Below are 6,579 nucleotides of genomic sequence, written 5' to 3'. Positions count from 1 at the left end.
GTCATAAACTTCTCTACACACATATGACCGGTGAAATGAAATGCCCTAGGTTATACCTTTGCCTTGCGCATTCCATTCCATCTCCTCCAATATCGATGCAACACATACACCAACACGATCAACAATGATATGATCCACTTTATATCATCACGTGATCATATTGGTTCATCGATCTTAACTTTACTTGCTCTTCACCGTTGCCATCATCCATCGGCATCAAGTCTTGCTCAAGCTTCACCGCCACGCGGTCCATCGCTCCAAAGCCTTCGACTTGCCCTTCACGCTTGCAGCCGGTCCATCAAGCCAAGTCTTGTCTTGATCTTCTCCACCTTGATCACATGACTCAATGTCATGTCTCATGTGCAATGAGCTCCTTCTTCATCACATGTGTGAGCTTTGCAACATCTCCAAGCCATTTTCACCTTCATGGCATATGTTGCTCACACACATGTACCTGTGGACTAATCACCTATATATCTCACATAAACACAATTAATCCATCTAAGTTGTCACTCAATTACCAAAACCACACAAGGACCTTTCATCCTCACCCGACGTCCGGGGGCTGGCTCCGCCTCGCCCGACGTTCGGGGGCTGGCTTTGCCTCACCCAATGTGCGAGGGCTGGCTCCACCTCGCCCGACCCCGATGGCTGGCTCCGCCTCGCCCGACGTCTGCGCACTGCTCCTTCATAACAACACGCACGGATAAGGCAGGGCACTCAAGTCAACCGCAATACCGAGGATCATACCCTGCACGCCTGTAGAAAAGTACCGTCAGGATATGACAAGACAGGCGCTTTAAGCCCTTTCAGGCATGTCAGAGCCCGAACAGTGTTGTAGGCGCCGACATTTGTCTTACAGTATTGTGGACGTCGCCATTTGCCCTCAGACGTGGATCCTAACGGAAGCATACGACAACCACTACGGTCTAGGAGGGAACTCACATCATCTACAGTAGCGGACGTGGGGTCATTGCACCGTCTGCTCCTTGTAGGGCCGTAGATCAACACTCTGGTCCGTCACGCCATCCGTCGGCGTGGGATGGGATGTGACCACTTGCTGGTCAAGCCAGAACATGGCATCCTCAGTGGACAGACGCCTAGCGCGGCCCTATCAGGATTAGCGAACATGCACCCAGTATAGAGCTACCCGTGGCACCGTCTGCTGTGTCAGCGGGGCTCGCTCAGAGGAAAAAGAAGACCCGACATCTTTGAAGGACCTCCTTGGCCTCTGGTTTTTCTTCTTTCTCCCATCTGTAATCTCTGCTTCCCCTTGGTCTATAAAAGGGAAGGCATGACACCCCACTAGGGTGACGGATCGATTCAACACACCATGCATCACATCACACACAACTGAGCAACAACCAAGCTCTCAGCGCCCATTCGACTATTCCATCAGAGACTTGGGACCTGCCCCTCTCTCGCCCATTTGTAACCCCTACTATGAACTTTTTAGTGCTAATAACACGAGCAGCAACCACAAACTGGACGTAGGGACATTACGCCCGAATCAGTATAAACCTTGTGTCTTTTAGCACACCATCCAGGTCAGACGCGCAAATAAACAAATTTACTCGTTGGTGTTTACTCAAAACACCGACAATTTTGAACAAACGCTTGCAACATGCCTTTGAAACACTTACAATATATGCAACATCACTCGATCTACTTTTGCAACATCAAGATAAAACAATTGCAACATACATCTGAAACACTTGCTACATATGCAACATAGGAGAGGAGAAGGCCGGTCCGGTCGATTCTGGCCGTCGGGGTCGGAGCCGGTGGCGAACCGCGGTGCACGAGCACCACCAGCACCGCCCACGCTCGTGGGTGCCCTTGGCTCGGATGGGGAAGACCTAAAGCGCCACGGCACATGCGTCCCAACAGTCGTGGCGGGGTCAGCTGCATAAGTGACGGCGATGGGAGATAGACGAATGGAAGGCGAGGGAGCGAGCGGCATAGGTGTCTGGAACGGGCGCGCGGCGCGGCCAGCGATAAGGCATGGGGTGGTGGGGCACGGCGCAACAGCGACTACTGCACGGTGGGGGAAGGGGCGCGAATAAACGAGCGGCCACGCTGCTACCTCATGCGCCGGGCGGATAAGGATGATCGAGTGGGGATTCGTTTTTTTTCTAAGAAAGATGGAGAGATGGGGGCCGCTCCTGTCGACCTGCGTCCGGACTGAAGTCACGACGAACGACCGTGCCTTATCATTATCGATTTCATTACCGCAACAACGAAATTACAAAGAACCAAATACCAAGTTTAAGCAGCGGCATCAACAAAGGACTAAGGGCAGCTTCAGCGTCGTGGTCGAACCAACGTCTGACAAAAAGCGAACCAAAAATTGAGTTCGGTTGCTCCAGCGACGTGGTCGAACCAACGTCTGACAAAACTCGCTTTTGCATGTCCTTCTTTACTGCTCTCGGTGGGATGAAGGCAAGTCCATGGGCCAGCTATATTTTGCAAAAGCCGATTTTGGCTCTGACAAGTAGAGTTCGACTGTTGCTGGGCATGTTTGGTTCGCCAGTCACAACTTACCACGCCTAACGTTAGGTACCAGTCACACTTGTGGCTAGCCACATTCTGTAGTAAATTGAGAGTATTTGGTTGACAACTAAGATGTGACAAAAATAATGTGTCAGCTGTTTAGTTTATGGTTACAAATATTAGGCAAAAAGTTATGGTAACCATTTGGATGCATCAACATATTGGTCAAAATAATGCATGTCCACGAGTATATTTGATAAAAAGCGATAGTATCACCATGTACGGTTTGAATCATATTATGCTAAATCAGATTAAACTAATAAGTAAGAAATAATAGTCTAAACGTAAATTGAGTTGACCTCATTTAAAAAAAAGTTCAAACGCATGCTTAGCCTTGAGCCATGAAGTGGATAAGTCTTATCCTTGAGCCATGGACCAACCGCCCGCTGCCCAGACCAACCGCCCGTCGCCCCTCTTCCAGCCTCCGCACTCGCGCTCGTCCTCTCTCTCGCCGCTCGCTCTCCTGCCGGTGCCCTCCCGGTCCCGGCCGCCGCTCACGCTCCTGCTGGCCCTTCTGCTCCGCGTGTTACTGCCTCAGCGTCCTCGCAGGCAAGGGCGACCTCTCGATGGGCTTCGCGTCCTTGCGGCGAAGGCGCTTACGGGTCCGAGCACGTCATGGAGGGAGGGGCAGGCTGCGCGGGGGCTTGGATGGCGGCGTGTCCGTGGCGTACGAGATGTGGCGGCAGAGCAACTTGTGCCGGAGGCGGAGGAAACGCCCGCCACACATTCGACCGCGAAAGTCGTGGCGAATGCTTCTCGTGTCTGTGGCGAGCCTAAACCTCAGTACTCAACCAAACACTGGCTTAAGTAGTTGTAGCAAGCCTAACTTGAGGTGTGACAGTTTGTGGTGGGCAACCAAACAGCCGCGTAGTGTATACGGTTCGCTTGGTTCGATTTACGATCTACACTGGAGCTGCTATGAAACTACTAACGCCCTAGCTAGAGCACTAAGGGAACCAGATAGCGTGGCAAGGGTCCCTGAGGCTGGACGAAAAATTCAAATCTCGTTAGCTCGCTTAGCTCATGGCCGGCTCGACTCGGCTCGTCTCGCCTCGTTATGATAACGAGCCGAGTCGAGCCAAGATTTTAGCTCGTTAGCTGTAACGAGCCAATTCGAGCCAGCTCACGAGTCGCTCGCGAGCTAAACGAGCCAAGCTTCCAGGAAAAAAAGTATCAAAACTTATATTAGTTTTTGTATTACTTCATGTCTTGCACTTTACAATTGACTGATAACTGATCTAGACCCTATAAATTGACTGATAACTGATCTAGATGTATTTCTTTTATATTATTATTATTCTTAAACTTTAGATAAATGTAAATATTATATTTTATGTATTTTGTATACCTGGCTTATGAGCTTAACGAGTCAGCTCGAGCTTTTAACGAGCCGAGCCGAGCTGACCTTCTGGCTCGTTAGGATAACGAGCCGAGTCGAGCTAGCTCGTTATCTTAACGAGACAGAACAAGTCGAGTAAGCCGAGCCAGCTCGTTATCCAGCCTTAGGTATCTCCAACCGAACTCCAGCACTAAGGACTATCGTGAGCTCCAGAACTAATAAACCCGAAGGTCTAACACTAACCAAGGGCCCAGAATCTTCTCTATATACATGGCACATGGCACATGCCACTGCAAGGTTACGTACTAGCTAGGAGCACAGGATGATAAACAAGCTAAGTAATATTATATATATAATTTAGTTCGATTAATTTTTTAAAAAAGCTTGGTTATAATATTATGGAAGCATAAGGCTCACTAATGCAGGAGTGAGTTTCAGTCCCGGTTGAAAAACTCCCTCCAGTCCCGCTGTCCCAACCGGACTGAGGCTTGGCTTTAGTCCTAGTCCCCTCATCCGGGATTGATTTGGGACTTCTAATCCTGGTTGGTAATACCAACCGGGAGTAAAGGCGGCAGTCTGGCCCCAGACGCTGCCACGTATTACACGTCTAGATCCGATTGGTTATACCGACCAGGACTGAATGCCTCTTTTTTTCTTTTCTTTTACAGCTTCTTTGCATTAAATATTGTACGCACATTGTTGGTACGGGACCCACAGGATACCCTGCAAGGGAGGAAGAAGACCTAGACCAATTAGGATTTTTCTCCTGTAATCTTAGTAGTAGTAGGAACTCTCATTGTAAACTGACTAGGATTCTGGCCTCCTGACTATATAAAGGAGGGCAGGGCACCTTGGATCGGGAGTTCAACAGAGCAATTGTACGACACAACACTTCATAATCAATCCAATGCAAAAGCTAACACCGACTGGACGTAGGGCTATTACTCGATCTGTGATCGAGGGCCTAAACCAGGATAAATCGACTGTCTCTTGCGTTAACCATCGAGTTCAGCATACGTCGAAGCCCGAACATACTGCCTCGGGTACCCCCGTGGCCGGCTATAGGTGGTAAAACATCGACAGCTGGCGCGCCAGGTAGGGGCTTTCGGTGACTTTGCATCCGAGAGCTTGATGGACCTTGACAACATGATCTTCTCAAAGGGATCGACCATCATCTTTGGTTCATGGATCTGCAAGGCAGGCGACGACGGCAAGCTCCAAGGTCGTCTACTTGAAGAATCAGATCATCATTAGGATCATCCTATTTCGACGATAACGACAGATCAGCTTGCCGGAAGATTCGCACAGCTCAATCCGACTCAGTTCTCGCAAGATCACATATCCGATTCAAACTCAAGTTCCGCTTCCGAAAGGAAGTCTTATCCGAGTTCTTTCGAAAGACCGAGTTCTTTTCTGACAAAGCTCCGGGACATGACGTCAACCTGTCAAGAATACTACTCGGAGTACGCCCAGAATACTTCAAAGAAGTCGGGTCTTCTTCCGTTCGGACTCCACAACATGGCAACATCCTATCAGTCATGGCACGAAGGATCCACTTATCCCATGCTTAGAATGCCACTGAAGTGAGCCCAGGAAGGTCTCGTTTTAACCATAACATCTCAAGACTGCATCATTTACTGGCCAGAAACCGTTCCTGAGGATAACGACGCCCAACTAGTCGATGACACGACAACAGCAATTCTACCCTACCAAGAAGGAGATTCCATCTATGACTTTGAGACCTCTACTGAGGTCATCAACAGCTCAGCCAGTACGGAAATCAACGACGATGACAGAACAACTCACGCTAGAGAAGTACTCATGATTCACCGTCCTCGATCACTGTTGATCCCCCAGAAGCACCCGACGTAAGATCTTCAGACGAATCCAAGTCCAATATATCACCATTTATCTAGGGATACGATGGTGAGACTGAGAGCCAGAGGCAAGCAAGAGAAAAAAAGAACAAATTAAAACAAGGATGACAACGCCGTGCGAAACAGCGGAAAGACACATGGATCAAATACGAATCAGACCTGGCAGAGTACAATAGAAGAAAATCAGAACGAGAAATCGAAGAAGGACGAGCAACGAATACTCCCTACGATAAGATCCGAGAAGCACTAGAAGAACTCAGGGCGACCTCACATCCCAATGAGAAACAAGAACAACTCCGAGATTTCCTCCGATCAACAATCTTTAAAACAAACGATGGAAAGGCAACATCTCATGAATAGGAAGATCAAAATCAAAGGAAGTCTGCTTTCGATAGACTAGGACCAAGTGGAAGTCACAACAGAGGAAGCCGAAGAAATCATAGTCAAAATAACCGAGTAGAGCAACCAAGAAAGGACAGAAGCAGAGCACCTACTCGGACAGCCACGCAAAGCTACTCTCACCAAGACGACAGTTGGCAAGAAGGGGGCGCAGAGTCAGAATATACAGAAGCTAGAACGCACGATAGATTTCCCTGTTTTACAAACAGACTTGCTTCGATTCGACTACCTCATAAGTTCAAACCGTCCAACCACTCCAAATACGACGGCAAGACCGAACCAAAGCAATGGCTTAGGATCTACTCTCAATCGATTGAATTAGCTGGTGGAGACGATGACATCAAAACCTTGTTCTTCCCCCATGGCTCTAGAAACCATGCCGCTTCAATGGTTTGACAAATTAAATCCCGG

This window comes from Miscanthus floridulus, chromosome 6, assembly GCF_019320115.1.
Source record: "Miscanthus floridulus cultivar M001 chromosome 6, ASM1932011v1, whole genome shotgun sequence".
NCBI lineage: Eukaryota > Viridiplantae > Streptophyta > Magnoliopsida > Poales > Poaceae > Miscanthus > Miscanthus floridulus.
Note: the sequence above shows the minus strand (reverse complement) of the source record.